Source organism: Nomascus leucogenys, chromosome 13, assembly GCF_006542625.1.
Source record: "Nomascus leucogenys isolate Asia chromosome 13, Asia_NLE_v1, whole genome shotgun sequence".
In the NCBI taxonomy this organism is placed as follows: Eukaryota; Metazoa; Chordata; class Mammalia; order Primates; family Hylobatidae; genus Nomascus; species Nomascus leucogenys.
In genome coordinates, this window is record NC_044393.1 from 64,348,630 (window position 1) to 64,366,068 (window position 17,439).

Sequence of the window (17,439 nt, forward strand, 5' to 3'; positions counted from 1 at the left end):
TGGAAACTAATTCACTAGAAGTTTATATTTTATACCATGAAATTCAATTTGGTCATTAAAACCCAGCTAGAGAAATGTTTACTGGCATTTGAAAATACCTGTGAAATCATGTCAATTTAAAAACAGAAGACATTTTAAAAGTAAGTACTGTAGGTTTTCTTTTAAAATGAACATTTATGGACATTAGTAGGCATATAAATTGCATACAAATGATTGATTTATAGTAAGGTCTTTTTTGAGGGGAGATCTGTAATTCTTCCTGAAAAGTAGATCTAACAGTTGATGACACAGATAAAAAAGGAGATGTCACTGAGACTGCTGCCCAGGATTTCCTTCATTTTGGGGCGGTGTTTTGTTATTTGTCACGAGGTAATATTATGACTTTCGTGGGCACTAGGAATTTTTGCTTTCCTGGGCCCCTTCCTCCACAAAGAAACATATTAAAATTATATTTTAGAGTTGCACTGAAATAAAGATGAAATATACTAAGATTACATATTAAAATACTTTCTTCCATATAAAAGTTTATTTTTAAATTTTGATTTTAAAAGAAATTAAAACTGTTTCATGAATCCCTTAAGGTATTATAGGGTCTTAAACACTTGTACCTATTGTGCCTAACCAAAAATTTGATGTTAATACACCACCTCTACTTGCTGTATATGGCTCACAAAGCATCTAGGGTGGTGCTTCTCAAATTTTTTTTTTTTTTTTTTTTTGAGATGGAGTCTCACTCTGTCATCCAGGCTGGAGTTCAATGGTGCGATCTCGGCTTACTGCAATCTCCGGATTAGCTGGGATTACGGGTGTGTGCCACCACACCCAGCTAATTTTTGTATTTTTAGTAGAGACAGTGTTTCACCATGTTGTTCAGGCTAGTCTCGAATTCCTGACCTCGTGATCTGCCTGCTTCAGCCTCCCAAAGCGTTGGGATTACAGGTGTGAGCCACTGCACCCAGCCAGTGCTTCTCAAATTTTAATGTGTATGTAAATCAGTAGAATATTGTTAAAATGCAGATTCTGATTCATAATGCAAGAAATGAGACATTCTGCATCTCTGACAAGCTCCTAGGTAATGCTGATGACACCCGCCTGTGGACCACACTTGGAGTAGAAGGTGCTGGGAAATAATTATAATCACCATGATTCATATACCCTACATATACTCACATATTACTCTTCAGCATCTAAGCATTTTTCTAAATGCTTCTTTGTAGTCATTGGTTATAGTTTCTCAGGCATGCAAGAGTATCCTTACTTCCTGCTTCAGACATATCTATTTACCTATTAACCTACATTCATACCCAGACCCATGCTTATATCTAAATCTGTGTCTCAAAGAAGGTGTATTAGTTCATTTTCATGCTGCTGATAAAGACATACCCAAGACTGGGCAATTTACAAAAGAAAGAGGTTTAGCGGACTTACAGTTCCATGTGGCTGGGGAGGCCTCACAATCGTGGTGGAAGGCAAGGAGGAGCAAGTCACATCTTACATGGATGGCATCCGGCAAAGAGAGAGTTTGTGCAGGGAAAGTCCCCCTTACAAAACCATCATATCTTGTGAGACTTATTCACTATCACAAGAACAGCATGGGAAAGACCCACCCCAATGATTCAATCATCTCCTACCAAGTCCCTCCCACAACAGGTGGGAATTCAAGATGAGATTTGGGTGTGGATGCAGCCAAATCAGATTAGAAGTCATGCCAAAATATTAACAGAGATCATTTATTTGTAGTGGAAATATGAATATTTAATGCTTATTTATACTTCACTGTTTACTAATTTCTCTACACTGAGCATGCATCAATTTTCTAAACAAAATATTGCATATTATAAATACTTAGAAATATTTACTACAAATATATGCATGAAAACAAACAAAATAAGATGGTCAAGGTATGATGAAAAGGTGCTATTTTGATGATCTAGGTTGGAAAATGTTGAGTAAATAAATCTGGCTATTAAAAAAGTGAAACAATATTTTAATTTAAAAGTATTTATAGTACAACTAATAGTTTTTTGCTTATTACTGCAATGAAAGCAAATTAAGATTTAAGAGCATATTATTTCAGTAGACAATGTGATTCTTAAGATTATATGGTTTAAGCCTTTTGTGGTGGTGCATGCCTGTAATCCTGCTACTTGGGAGGCTGAGGTGGGAGAATTACCTGAGCTCAGGACTTTTGAGGCTGCAGTGAGCTACGCTTGGCTACTGCACTCCAGCCTGGGTGACCGAGGGAGACTCTGTCTAAAAAAAAATAAAAAAAAAAATAGAAAAAGATTCTATTAACTTTTCACTTACTTTGACCAATATTTAGTATGTAATTGCTACATCTTGTTTTCTAGTGAATGAATGAATAAGTACATTTAAAAAGCTTATTTGCTTTAGTATCGTTGGCAATGGTCAACATAATTAATAACAAGCAAATTCGTTAAAATGGTTGAAAATTCAGGGTTTATTACGTAGGTTGTTATTGTGACTTGAAAGACAGTAACAATGCTATTCATTCCAACTTAAATATCGTTGGTGCTTAAACTTCTAAAAATTTGTCTTTGGGGATCTATGACATTGGCCAAAAGTTTATTTTTACATTTTTTAAAAGTTAAAACATTGCTTGTGAAATATTTTTAGTTTATCTGAGTAACATAAAGTAGTATTACTTCACTTTTTCCATGAAATCTTAATGGACATTATTTTTATCACCTCGCCTTATTATGGAGTGGTGTTTTTTTCTCCGTCAATTCATATTTAAATTTATGGCATGTGAATTTTTTCTTAGTCTTTATCTGATCATCTATCAGACTTTGTTAGTTATAAATGCTAGCTTAAATCCAAATAATTTGAAGAGAAAAGAAAATAAAAATCCATAATTTCAGGTTAGGCAAATATATTTTGCTTGGCAGTCAAGATTGAATATAACTGAATAATATAGTATGTCATCATAGTATAACAAATACAGTATATATATATGTATAACATCTTTGAAGTTTTAATGTTCTCTTTGTGCTATACCTTTAAAAAATTTATTTATAACCAGTATATGACATATAAACAATGGCAAGCTTTCAAAATTTCAATTCATTACGGGTATTAAATGTACCCATAATTATACCTTTCTCCATTTACTTAAGGTGACCTGTTATTTGGCACTTTTTGGATGGAAATATTCTCATTCAATTCATGAAATGTTTTCAACTATATTAATGCTAGTATGTAGTAACTGCCTTATCCAGACATATAATTCTTAAAGAAATACTGGAATGGAACACCGTGAAAATTAATATTCTGTGTTTCCCCTGCAGACCCTTAGAAAAAGGAATTTTATATGATTTTTGCAGAAATCTGATATAAGCCTGTATAACTTAAGGATCACATTCACGTTATTTCCCATAATTACTTAGCACCAAGCCAACACCCTGTATACAATGCCATATTTATTTTAGGTGAACTATAGTTTTGAGGTTTTGTAATTTCTTTGCGTAATGTGTGTATTTAGAAAATATATACATACGGTTGACAGACGTTATAACTATTCCTGCTGTACAATATAGCCATTGAACCTTTGTCTTTGAGTCATATAAACATAATCTTATGAACTGTTTTAAACTTCAGGAAATAGATTACTTTATCCAGTATTTCAAATTTTAAATTTGTTATGGCCACATGTACATATACAATATTTATATATGTGAAAGGGATTCATAATTAGTTATGTAAGTCTGTCTCAATTAATTTATTCATGTATTTCTCCTGAAAGTCTCCATGACTGTTCTTTTAGCAGTGAGAAGTATGATGTCATGGAGAGCCAGTGACCTGACTACTAAGAATAAAATTACTTTTATAAAATTAAATCATTTAGAGATACAGTGATATTTCCAATGATATAAAATTTGAAACATAAAAATGTGTGAAGCATCTATATGAGTTATGAAACATAATAGAAAAAGATCCCCATGATTCTACCACCCAATTTAAGATCTAGAATATTACTGAGAGTATTTAATCTACTTATGTGTTCTCATTTATTTCCCCCCCTCGAGAAGAAATAACTATACTGAATTTTGGGTTTATATTTCTAATTCTTTTTAAACATTAATTATTGATTAATTTATTTATATATATTTTTTAGAGATAGGGTCTTGTTCTGTCACCCAGGCTGGAGTGAAGTTGTGAGATCCTAGCTCACTACAGCCTCCAACTCCTAGGCTCAAGTCGTTCTCTCACCTCAGCTTCCCGAGTAGCTAGGACTACAGGTGTATGCACACCACTTCACTCGCCTAATTTTTATTTTTATTTTTATAGATATGGGGTCCTACTGTGTTAGATTTTTTTTGGTAGATATAGGGTCTTACTGTGTTAAATATTTTTTTGTAGATATGGGGTCTTACTGTGTTACTGTGTTATTTACGTTTAGGCTGATTACTTATGTTCATTGGTTTTCAATGATGTATATAGCAGGAATTAGCAATCTATGTCCCACTGACCTATGGCCAAATCTGACCTATGTACTAAACCCAAACAACCATATGTTTTTGTAAGCCCCATGAGATAAGAATTATTTCTATATTGTTAGTGTTGTAAAAAACATTTGAAATTGTATGTGACCCACAAGGTTTAAGCTATTTAATATCTGACCCTTTATAGAAAAAAGTTTGCCAAACCCTGCTATAAAATATTCTGCTGTGTGAATACATTACACATTGGCCCATAATTGAGAGTTCATATGTAATTGATCTTAATCTACAGAAAATTGTGGGGTCTATAAGTAGGATGTTTTTCTCCAAAGAGCTTGTAATTTTGTTACTCCTCGGAACCAAAAGGAGCTGCATTCCTAGAAGCAATATAATCCTTCCATGGCTTAATTCAGAGCCTCAGTTTTAGTCCCCCTCTCTTCCATGATAGCTCTTGATGCTGATATTAACATTCGCCCTCTGTGTAAACTGACCTTCAGTGCATGTGTATTGTTCACCATTTGAGTTTCAGTTTACGTGATGATGGTGGTCATGGCGCTGAGAACATCAGGCTTTTCTTTATTACCCATAAGCTCAGGCATACCACGTATGTTATATTTTATGCAAGGTCTGATTATTCCATAATGGGAAGAAGACCTGTCAGGATATCTAGTGTGTCTTATTATTTGAAACATAGCCACCAAAAATTGCTTCATTTATTAGAAACTAGTAATTTAAAACCTGTGTCATAAAACTGTAAAGCGCTAAAAAGTCCTTCTAAATTCTAAAAGGCTATACATAGGTGTTTTAAAAGTTATTTTCAGATTCAGCTAGGAGAACAAAATACCATAGACTGGGTTAGCTTAAACAGAATAAATTAGTTTTTTCACAGTTCCGGAGGCTGGGGAGTTCAAGACCACTGTGCCTGAATGGTTGGTTTCTGGTGAGGGCTCTCTTCTTGGCTAGTACATGGCTGCCTTCTCATGGGGTCCTCACATAGACTTCAGTTTGCTCATATGTAAAATTAGGATCTTGGATAATGGGATCCAAACCCCAAATACTGAATATAAGACTTAATGTAGACACTTGCACAAGAGAAAGCCAAAAGTGATTTTTTTTCTTTGTCAAGTTGTATACATATATAACTTCTGGCGTGTGTGTGTGTGTGTGTGTGTGTGTGTGTGTGTGTGTGTGTGTATGTAATATTTCCAGGTGATTCAGACATATATATATATATATATTTCTGGCATATATATATATATGCCAGAAAGAAAGTGATAATCAAAGGTTGTTTGATAAAACTTAATGAGATACTTGATGAAAAGGTTCTCCCAATTATTCTCTTGAACCAAATAAAGTCTTGCTTAAAATTACTTCAGTTTGAGAATAGTAAATTGGCTTAGGCACACTATGAAATAATACTACATTACTATTGACTATTCTTGGTAAGAGAACAGGAATGATAAGAGAATAACATTCTTCCTCAAGTCACTGAAAAAAATATGCTGAAAATTCTATCTTTATGCTAGATTGTAAACTTCAGTTGGACACATGCCTTGCTAACTAAGGTATCTGAACTCATTAAATATTAGTAATAGGTGTATTCAAATTAACAATTGTATCTTGTCTAATTTTTGATTTATTTCTTTCCAGTGGAGTTGCTATTAAAAAGGGAAGTTGCTAGAAAGATACCAGTTGAAGGAATAAGAGAAAGGAACTAAATCCTTGGGTAAGCCCCCAATTGGATAATAAGATTTTGTCAAAGAATTTGGTCTTGTTTCCCAATACATACATACCAAAACAAAACAAACAAAAATAAAAAACAAACAAAAACAATACATGGCCGGGCACAGTGGCTCATGCCTGTAATCCCAGCACTTTGGGAGGCCAAGGCAGGTGGATCACGAGGTCAGGAGATCAAGACCATTCTGGCTAACACAGTGAAACCCCATCTTTACTAAAAACACAAAAAAATTAGCCTGGTGTGGTGGTGGGTGCCTGCAGTCCCAGCTACTCAGGAGGCTGAGGCAGGAGAATGGCATGAACCCAGGAGATGGAGGTTGCAGTGAGCTGAGATCGTGCCACTGCACTCCAGCCTGGGCAACAGAGCGAGACTCCATCTCAAAAACAAACAAACAAAAAAACAAAACAAAACAATACGAAAACAATACCTATAAAAAGTACATAGAGAATATTGTGGAAAGTGATGTTTCTCAAACCTGAGCATGTGTCTGAATCACCTGGAAGTATTACAGATTGCTGGGCCTCACTCCCTTAGAGTTTCTGATTCAGAATAGTTGAGGTGGAAACCCACCCCAAATGTGCATGTCTAATAAGTTCCCAGGTCATGTTCATGTTGCTGGTCTGGAAACCACAATTCAAGAACCACTAAAGTCTTTTTAGTCTTTTATAATCCAAATAATGTCCTTGGAATAATCTAGGTCATGGAAAACTAAGCCAATTTATTATGATTGGTATGAAGGCTTAAATCAGCAGGCCATATTACAACATTTTAAGAAAGTCATTCAGAACCTGCTTTTGCATTTATTATAAGGATGTTGGTACCACACGGTATACATTGATTGGCCACTTTTCTATCTTAGCTCATTGTTCACTATATAGATTGGTTCTTTTTGTACATGAAAACATAGGAAAGAAATTCCATCATATGGAATTTCAATAAAATTGAAATTGAAAAGTATTACAAAATATTTTTGAAACATAATGCATCATTGCATTATGAAATTCAATTTCAGTGCTTCAATGATGCATCATGCCTATTTTTAGCTTTTTGGATTGTGTTTTAAGAAACTAACCTTATTTTCGGGATTGATTTCTGGAAACTCAGAGACAAATTTGCAGCCAATGTCTAATAGAGTATATGAGAAATTATATTGGGCATTTGTGTACTAATTTTATACTTGGCTTCATCTTATATCATTTACCCTAATTTTTCTTACCTATCTCATCAACTTCCTGTTATTTTTATATATTTTTTCTTTTTTCGCATCTTTATAGTTTTTTTTTTTTAATTTGGAAAATAGTAAGGGTAATGATTATGAAATAAGTGGCTAGTTAAGTAATGAACAGATAATTCCAAAATTAGTAAAATGGGGTTTAAATAAATTCATGTGGTATAACAAAGTAGATTTGGGGAATCTGTTGTATGCTTCCTAGAGTTTTACACTTATTATTCGGTTATATTCGCATGTATTTTTTAACAGAGTCATTTTTGTTGTATATCATTGTTAACTGAAGTTTGCCATGAGGTTCACAGAACATAAGCTATGATTGTTTAAATATTAGGTCACAGCCCACCAAGTCCAGGAGTTTTTCCTTTGCAAGGAAAATGGGAGAGTCTTCATAAATCTAAGTGATACTGCTTCCTGTTATATATCAGGAATGTCATATTTATTACTGCATGGAAAACTACAAAAAGGGGGGAGCACTATTTATTTATGGTAGATTATTTTTACTTGTTCAAGTATACCATCTTTAATTAGCAGAAGGAAAAATTGCCAAAACAAATGAGGAAGGGGATTGTTTTTTGTTGTTGTCATTAAAGGTCTTGTGCTCACCACAGTGTCAGTGAAATATTCCCTATATAGTTCTGCAGTCTTGTTGATTCTTTTAAATAAACATTGAGTCAAGCAGAGGGAAATCATTTCCATATTTCATGTGGAAAATACATATGTTTTCTATTTAAAATTTTGGGACTTTTTTGTTTTAATTGAGGAGATTAATTTTCTAGCATGTTCATGTTTCTCTACATTGTAATTTGTTTTTAATTACACATGCATGCCATATGTAGTTCATTGACACTCTTTATTCTTGAAAGTAAATTTACACACCACTCATGTCATTTGTATCATGGGATGTGTGTTCCTTGTTAAGTGATTCCTTTCTAATATCTAAATAATTAGCTAATTAAGGGCATGATCCTAGGGTTCTTATGCAAGGATAACACCCACTGGCTTAAAGACAGCATGATTTGCTTTTATTGTGGATCACAGTGCTGACTATCCTCATCATGTTGTTTTTCCTAATTAATGTAGTATTCATATTTGCAAATGTTCACCTGTTAAAATAAGCTCGTTAAACATGCTTGTTGATTTCTGTATTGTAAAGCTCAGTGATGGCAGATGCTAGAGTATCTCAGTGGATTCCATTTGGGTCCACTGATATGTAGTTATCACTACATCCACAATCCTGGCAAATATCTGTAATTGACCACAGGAGTTGCTGTGTTAAAAAGTAGAATTACATCAGACCAAACAACCTAGCCCAGAGAAACTAACCCTGCTACTACTCATAAGAATTATAGTAGCTTATACTTCTTCAGCAGTTACCATTTCCCAGACACTGTTACATAACTAACTCTGTTAATCATCACAAAAACCTTCTGCAATTTGTAAATATCCTAATAATAGTGGAATCTTTTGGCAGCATTTCTCTGAGCAATCAGCCCCTTATGGGAAAACCATAGGTGATTCTCTTAATTTCTAAATTAACACTCAATGTATTGCCAAGGCATTCCCGTACCTTCACAGTTTGATGTTGACCCACCTGTATGATTTGTAGCTACAACTTTTAACCTTTTCCCAACCCCTCACTCTACAATAGTGTCCTTCAAGTCTCTATCAGACTACATGGTGTTCACTGACTATATCGTGGGCTATCTACCCATCTCTTTGACTTGGATTTTGCTTCTGCTCTTATATCTATCTGTCTAACATTCCTCCTCCTCTTTTTATCATTATGTAGTGAAATGCTACTACCTTTACATCTAAAATATCATCACCTCCTGAATGAAGTCCTTCCTGAATATCAGCATTAGTAAAAGTCTTCATGCTCTGCTTCTATTGCAGTGGCTTTTTAAAGTACAATATTTGATGCATTGTTTTATGCATGCACATACTTTCGAGATTATTTAGAAATATTAGTTTTTTTTCTTCTCTCCTCATATGATTTGGCTGTGTCCCCACAAAAATCTCACCTTGAATTGTAATCCCCATAATCCCTACATGTCAAGGAAGAGACCAGGTGGAGGTAACTGAATCATGGGGGTGGTTTTCCCCATGCTGTCTTGTGATAGTGAGTGAGTTCCCACGAGATCTGAGATCTGATGATTTTATAAGTGTTTGGTAGTTCCTCCTGCATTCCTCATTCTCTCTCCTGTGCCTTGTGAAGAAGGTGCCTGCCTCCCTTTCATCTTGGGCCATGAATGTAAGTTTCCTGAGGACTCCCAAGCCGTGCAGAACTATGAGTCAATTAAATATCTTTCCTTTATAAATTACCCAGTCTTGGGTATTTCTTTATAACAGTGTGAAATGGACTAATATATCTTCTATTTCTCAGAACAATTTTATTCCATCTCTTCCTGTGCATCTTTGATATCAGTATATTCATTATCACTGATGATGCTTTTTATACCATCCAGCTCACTTTCTGGATTACGTAACTTTCACTCCTTTCTAAATTGTTTGTGATCCAGCACCTTTTGATCCTTTATATGATGCTGTTGCTGAAATATTTTATCCTAGAAGTTCCAATTTACTTAATCTTAGGAGAGATTGCTTTTTTATTTATCATGTAGGTTCTATATTCATGATCACAACATCCTAACACTTAATGTTTTAATTTATTTATTTGTTTACCTGACAAATAAAAATTGTATGTATTTGTGGTGTACAAAATGATGTTTTGATATAAGTATACATTGTGGAATGGCTAAATCAAGCTAAGTAATGCCTTATACCATATCATATGCATTATATTATATCATTACATTTTATTTAGCTTATTCAAGTACTTATACTAATCTTTGAAACATTTATTTATTTACATGAATGACTGATTGTGAGATTAGGAATTCTTTGAGGACAAATTCCACCACACCGCCCCCCGACCACCGGCACACACACACGAATTGCCTCTCTCCACACTCACATATACACATACAAATACATGCTTGCACTTAGCCTAGCATTGCCCTTAAAGAGACTCCAGGGCCATTATGGATTAGCAGAGTCATTGTCTTCCATATGGAAAACATATTTTACTTTTAAAAATGATTTTATGTCTTTTATCTTTTATCTTCTAATTTCACTTAATTTTACTTATAAGCATTTATTAAGTAGTACATTAATAGTAATGTGTTATTCTGCTTTTAGATAACAGCCATTCCTCAATACAATGTAACTTTCTTAAACATTGAGTCCTTGTCTTTTATATCATTTATTTATTTTGTGTTCTCTGCATACCAGAGTGGCTAAAGAGTACCTTTGGAGCCAGACTGTCTGGCTTCAAATCTCAACTCTGCTGGTACCTAACTGTCGCCTTGGGCAAGTTATTTAACCTCTGTGGCCTTTATATGACATCTGTAAAATGAAGAAAATAACCATATATACTTCACAGAGTTATTGTGAGGCTTGCATGATAAGACGTGCACAGCAGTTAGAACGTGCCTGGCACAGAGCAAGCCCTTGATAAATGGCAGTTGTCTTTGTTGCTATGACTTTTCTTTTTCCTCCTGTCACAATGCACCTTTTCTTGGGTTCCTCATGGTCCGTAGGTTGTGGAGATTCCTAGAGGTCTGACTAGAAGCCCCCATAAAACAATTCCTGATTAGTTTTAGATGAAACGTATCAGTCTGTTGAATAGATCTCTGAGAGTATTCAAAAGTGTTTTTTCTTATCATTTTTAATACCTCTATCCCATCTCACTACATCCTTTCTGTGTTGCTCAGGCAAACTTCAAGAAAAGCCTGAGCAAACAGGTAGGCCTTTCAACTTGTACCCTGAATGCACAACTAAATCCAAAGCTAATGAAGTTCATTCAGATTAAAAGCACTTCATATGCCTACGACAGCTCTTTATATAATGCAGTTAGGGGTAGAAAATTCATGGTATTTCATGCTTACTTATATGCTTTTCATGTGAAAAGATACAGTATAATAAAAGTTGAGGATTACTCATGTTAATTTATTATATTTTGCTGATATAGTCACATCAAGGGCTTAAGAAATATACTTCAACAGCAGCACAAATGAAGGAAGGATGGTTTAAGACATGGTGCATAAATGCTCTCCCTGCTGCCGCTTTTAATGACACTTCATTTAGAAATACACCCTCTTTCATATGGATAACACTCTATTTTAGAGTTAGACTTCTTTAGGAACAGAAACTATAAAGTGCGCTGAGGTGATTGTTTAGTAAAAAATTTAATAAAATTATCCCCACATAAAGGTACTGAAATGTAACAAAAATAAAAGGTAGATGCCCCATAATTCTTATGAGCATTAACTTTTAGAGAAAATCTATTTTACATATCAATTTAGTTTATTTAACACATTTCACATAGCATGTAAATAAGAAGTGCTTTATGTAATTTTAATTGGGTGGGTTTAGTGCCTTTGAAATTATAACAGGAGCAATTTATATTTAAGTAAAACACATAAAATCTGTGCTGTCTGTTCACTAAAAAAGGGATCTTGAAAATATCATCTGTGATATGAATCAACAAAATACTGAGCACCTACATACAGAAAACACTAAATTGGGCTGGGCAGGGGAGGCAGAGCTAGAAGAAAACCCATACCCAGGGAACTGGTAATCAAATCAGACATTTTGTAAAACTATATATGCATGTCAACTTCAGTAACTATATATATCAATATGTAATGCGGACTAAATGAGGAGTGCAGGTAATAAGCACTAGAAGAATTTAGACGAGAAAAAGATTGCAGTGGGCTTGAAACAATTGCCAATCTTCAAAGAGGAGGCCCTATTTAAGAGTTGAGAGTAGATTATATTTAATAATTAGAGAAAAGAGAAAGGGGGTAGCTGATTAATAAACAGTGCAGTGGGCAGAGGCACATTCTCTGGGAAGCAAAGGAAGTGCAGGGGGCATGGGGCCCTTCCAAAGCCTGTACTTTGTGTTGTATTTGTAAATTTTCTTCCTTATTTCCTTTCCTTCCTTCCCTCCCTCCCTCCCTCCCTTCCTCCCTTCCTCCCTTCCTTCCTTCCTTCCAGAACACCTCCCAAGTTGCGTAAAGTTTCAGATCCACCCAAAATTTCAAGTTTTATTGGCTAATGAAACAAAATTTATGGGGAAATATGATTTGTTTTTAAGACAATAAATAGGCTAGTTTTGATTGGGCACAGAGTTCATGTTAAAGTATCCCAGGGGAATGAATGGAAGGGTAGGTCAAGACCAAACTGCAGAAGTCATTTCTTTTCATACTAACGTACTAAATAATTTGAAAATTTATTCTATGTATAATAGAAAATCACCAAAACATGTTAAGGGAATTAGTGAATATTTATTGATTTCTCACTGTATATACCAGGGAGTGATAATCATATATCTCATGTAGGCTTAATAATAGTCATAAAAGGCAGACATCATTACTCTAATTGAAAGACCTGAGGCTCAGAGAAGAAGCTTCTCAAAGGTCATGAAGTAACTAATGGTGGAATCTGGGACTCTGAAACACATCCTTCTGACTCTAATACCCAGCCTTTTCCCTATCCATGCAACAGAAGACTGGGTAGAAGAATCTAATAGTAATAGCTAAAATAAGGTGAGTTTGAGTAGAAAAAAAAGGAAGAACCAGGAGGCAGAAGAATAGATAGCTATGGAACAAGAGCCTCAAGAATTTGGTGATCTATCTATGCCTTTCCCTTTGTTTGGGAAGCAATACCAGAGGAGAAAAGAAATATAAACATTCGATAAAGTATCTTTTTTTTTTTAACACATCACTGCACTATACAACAAAAAGCACCAAAAAGGAGCAAAAAAGTAAAGTTTAATTTCTACTTCTGTCTAAAATGTCTGCTTTTTGATTTGCTGATATTTTTAACTATAAAAGATGTGATGGTCTCTTCTTAGTGATAGAGTATTATCTCCAACTCTCATTCAATATTTCTTATATTTACTTGTATTATAATTGCTTTTGAACATACTTTGCTAGATTATAACTTCTTTGCAGGCAGGATCTGTGAATAATACATTTTAGCAGAATTGAACTCATTACCTTAGACCATGTTAATGGCTACTGAAAATACACAAACACACACATACACACACGCGCACACACACAGATGCCATTATAGACATTTTGAAAAGATGGCCTTCCTTTTTTTAACATAACTTTTGAACACACAGGTGTTATGAAGGAGTGGGGGGGAAAGAAGAGAGGGTTTTGATTTAATCAAGTCAATTGGTTGCAGGAAAGACAAGCATAGTGGCCACATGGAGGAGATGCCATTTGGCAGAAAAATGACACAGGATATCGGATGAGACCATTTGTGCCTTGGATATTGTATAATTTTTACCAATTATTTGTTTTATAAAAAAGCAAATATTAATGATTTTAAAAATCTTATTGGTTTCCAATCTATCTTCCATTTTGTCAGATAATTTTTTAATACTGAGATCAAATTCCATTACCCCCTTTTTGAGTATATTTATTAGCTCCCTACAATTTATATTCTAAGGAAACAGTGTAGTGATTAAAAATGAAGGCCTTGGAGTCACACAAAATGAGGTTCAAATTGCAGCTCAACCTCTGGCTAAGACTGGCCTTAGCCAAGTTTTTTTTTTTTTTTTAATTTAATAAGTTTCAGTTTCTGTCTGTCACTCATCATGAGCATGATTATACCGAGGTTTTAATAAGGAGTAAATGGAATGAGCCATGAAAATGTGCATAGTACAGCTAATATTCAGTATGCATTAGTATTAGCAAAAGTTCTCCAGAAAAACAGAACCAATAGGAAGTTAGAAGAAGGGGAAGAGAGAAAAAGAGAAAGATTTGAAAAACAACAAAAAAATGGTTCACATTATTGTGAAGGCTAGCAAGTCTGAAATTGGTAGGGCAGTCCAGTAGCTGGAAACAGTCAGGATTTCTATGTTACAGTCTCAAGACAGCATTCTATCTTCTCTGAGAAACTTGATTTTGCTCTTAAAGTCCCAACTGAGTGAGGCCCACCATATTATAGAGGGTAATAACACCACAAAATACCTTGATGGCAACACTTAGACTAGAATTTGACCAAACAACAGGGCACCAAAATCTGGCAAATTTGACGTATAAAATTCACCATGACGGGTTTATTACTAAGGAAAAGACCAGACTTCTTTGTAATTGCTTGAAAACATGTGCTGTCTCATGTCTTTCTGTCTTCTTCATGGACTAACCACCTCTGTATCCTGGAACAATCTCACCCTACTTCTCTGCATGGCAAACTCATACTAATCTTCCTAGTCTCCGGTAATTTATTACGCTTTCTGCTAGCATTTTCTTGCCACTCAAGGTAGCATATTGTGTATCTTCCATATTCAAGCAGTGCTTTGTGTACATCCTCTTGAAAGTAACACCATGAAAGATTAACTTTTTTCCTTTCTGTTTGTATCTTGTTAGCACTCATGGTTGGTATAGAGGAAAAATTTGAATGTTAAATTAAGTTTTGAATGAATATTTGAATAACAAATGATGGAAAGAAGAAAAGAGGGAAGGAATCAAAGAAGAAGGAAGAAAAGAATTGGAAAGATGAAAGCAAAGGATTATTAATTTCTTTCCACAATTTGCTCTTCAATATTCCTGTTTGCCCACAATATTTTTCATCCACGCTGTTTAGCTCAAGGTGATGATATGATAAAATATGTATCTATAATCTTCTTAAACTTGAGAGCTAAGCAATATAGGCAATATTTATTTTCGCATGCAGCATAAAACCTGAACTGAAGATTTTGTGGCAGACTTTGAGATTGAGATAAAAGCCGACTGTGCCTTCTGAAATTTTTTAAAACAAATTTGTGATTAATTTTTATGAAAGATTAGGTAACAACTAAATATTTTATTAGGTATCCCATCATGTGTTAAATGTCTTTATCATATTCAATGTGAGAATCAAGTCTAGGCCACCATATCTATCTTCTTGTCAATGCCTTCATGCAGATAATCCCTGGATATGCTAGAAGTGAGAGGTCATGAAAACCATTTTCTGGAATGAGATTATTATTTCTCATATGAAAATACATCACTTATGGGTAGATTTTTCAAGTTGCTGCCTTCTGAATGGCTACGTCTTCTCCGCTGGTTTAATCTTAGTCACCTCCTCTGCAATGAGTTGAAGACATGCTTTGCTTTTGGATCCTATATAGTTGACGATGACACATGGAAAATCAACAAACTCCTTTAAAATTTGTAGTTCCTAAGAAGGTGGCACAATATGTGTAATTCCAACTCTGCAGTAGGAAAGCTTAAAGTGCCCTTGTTTTAAATTGGTATTCTACATCTGCAGACAAGTGAGGAACCAAACATTGTAGGGCTATATATACCACAATACAGTTGAAAATGTAAGCTTAGCCTTAGTAAAGAGAAAAAAAAAAAATGGAGTCTAATGACTAAGTCAACAAGTAGGTAGACAGACCTTTCTTTTTGTTTTTTTTTTCAGCATAAAGTTTTAGTTTTAAGTATTAATTTCATCTCAGTTGTCCTATTTAAGAAAATGAAGTAATGCCTCCCTTTTAAATATCATGGTAAAAATCTTTGTTAACATTTCTAAATTCTGAGGAGAAAATTTAATAGAATTATTATAAAGGGCAATAATACAGAGATAGATAACAATCCTCAGGCAGACTTTGGAGAAAACAGCTCCAAATGTGGAGAGGAGAGAGAGAGAGAGAGAGAGAGAGCACGAGCTTTCAGCCTTTTAAGCCTATGAAATTAGCATCCTAATCATATTGCACTTATTTCCATTTTTCAGTCATATGGGCCCTTTACCTTATTTTTATTGAAGTAAATTCATGTTTTAATTGTTGATTTTGTTAATTGCAGACTGTATTGGCTGTCTTCCTTTGCATGAGGTTCCTTCATGCACTTTAGAATTTGGCTTTGCGGGGTCATTTTGAGTAGCAGTATTTTTGTTAGTTTAGTTTGGTTTGATTTAGATTTTGATTTGGTTTTCTTTTTTTCTTATCTTGGCTAGTTCTTGGTCACAAGATGGTTCTTTGTCCTCCTGTCTCCGTAAGCCTGTAGTTTGTATAAAGCCGTATTTTGGATAGCCTGAATTCTAGCTTCCTTAATGAGCTCAGAGCCCTTGGTATCCCCTGCTTCAAAAAACAAGACTTGGACACAGAAACTGAGACCCTACTCTTATTGCCAGCTTCTGACTCAGGAACCAAAAAGTCATTTACTTTCAGCCGTTCTTTTCAATTTGAATTTATGGGTTTTGTTGTTGTTGTTGTTGTTTGTTTTTTTCTGGTCTAAGAAGATATCGGTTCGCTTTTGAGTCAGGCTTTGTGTTGCTGTTTTTGTTGTTGCTGTTTGTTTTTTTTCTTTTTATATTTTATCTTTCTCCATTAAATGTTTGGAACACAGGCTTGCTTCAAAACAGCTACTGAAAAAGCCATCGTGACTGGGTGTCTTAGGGCTCTTTAATATTGAATAATAGACTGAAAATAGGTTAAACATCCTATTACGACTCAATTGTTCTCTAATTTTAATATGTCCAAGGGTGACTACAGGACTTGGTTACAAAGCAGATTCCCAAACTCCGCCTTTAGAGATTCTCACTCAGTGTGGTTGGCGGTAGGATGGTGCCTTAGACATCTACAGTTTTAATAATTCATTTAACTGATGTGGCCTGTTCTGACAGGGGTTAGTTGATAGAGTCTGAGAAACAAATAGCTGGAGTTCATGCAATTCAAACATGAAGAGGATTGGTCATGGTGGCAGAGAGCTCTATTTTTGTGTGTTGGGCAGCTATTTGTGTGACCCTCCAAGATTCCGACCATCTTGTGAATAAAAGGAAAAAACAGACCCTAACGAATGAGGGTTCATTGCGATCCACACAAAGGAACACAGCCGGTCATTCAGTTGAGTTCTGTGTAGGGTGGCAGGAAGGAAATTTCAAATCAGAGATCTATCACAAAGGAAAAATTAGGTTTAATATAATGTTTCCTATTAATTAAACAT